Raw genomic sequence first — 1,030 nt, 5'->3', positions numbered from 1 at the left:
ATTACAGACATGACAACAGACAGGTTTTAGTGGGCCGTGTGCAGAGATGAAGCCAGCTGTTCTGCTCTCATTAGATGGGCTTTGGTTTCTTTCCTGATCACCTCCCAGGCTTCAGCACTGTGATCCTACAGAAATACCAATATTAGTATTCTTATTGTTATTGAAACAAGTTATTATATCTATTTATCTTAAGGATGATCTAAACCCCAAATTAATGAGAATGATGTGATCTTACCATTTCCTTTAGGATATGATGTGAGAGTCTCTTAAAGTACATGTGCAGCTTTGTGGTTTTCTTCTTGTGACTGTGGCTCCCAATCTAATTTAATTACAAGCAAAATGACAATTAAGAATATGTCATGTCATGTAAAGTATCATATTCGAATGTAATAAAAACCTAACTGAAAGTGAACTTACACAGGAGTGAAGCTCTTCAGCCTGTTTGTTGACAATATTGAGCAAGTTCCTCACTGTGCTGTCCTCCCATGATGCAGCGTGTGATCCTCCTCAAACAGGGCAGCCACCTCCTCCAGAATCTGAACAGTGAAAGCCAGTTTATCCTCAGCCTGGAAGAAGAAGAAGATCAAATACAGACCACTTTAGCAATGCTTTAATAATAATAAGAGTGGATTTAAAAGACCAAATTAATCTTTCCTAAACGAAAATTATGGGTTTTCTTTCAGTAATAGTCAAAAGCTGAGGTTCACTTACTGATGATTTGGACACCTGGCGGTACAGGTGATTAGGGAAGGCCACAGTGACCTCCACTTCAGTGGTGTTAGTGGCGTTTTTAGCCTGAAACACATTGAGTGTTTTAGTCATCAGATGCTCAAGTGAAATAATTCTAAAACTATTTAAATAACGAATCAACTAATATTAAAACATTAAAACACTCACCATGGTATCAAGCAGATTCAGAGTTTCTTCGTTGTGCTGTCTGAATTTATGATCCATCCATCTGCAGCTTAGCGAGGAGCTTTCAGTGGACAGAGCGAGAAAACAGGCAAGCAAAGAGAATCCTGTTCATCAT

General features: G+C 38.5%; 1 pseudogene; it reads right to left on the bottom strand.

Moving 5' to 3' along the window:
* Positions 1–1,030, bottom strand: LOC120742419 (annotated as a pseudogene).

Source organism: Simochromis diagramma, unplaced genomic scaffold, assembly GCF_900408965.1.
Source record: "Simochromis diagramma unplaced genomic scaffold, fSimDia1.1 OVJJ01000416.1, whole genome shotgun sequence".
Lineage (NCBI taxonomy): Eukaryota > Metazoa > Chordata > Actinopteri > Cichliformes > Cichlidae > Simochromis > Simochromis diagramma.
Note: the sequence above shows the minus strand (reverse complement) of the source record. Positions and strands in the feature narration are given on the sequence as shown.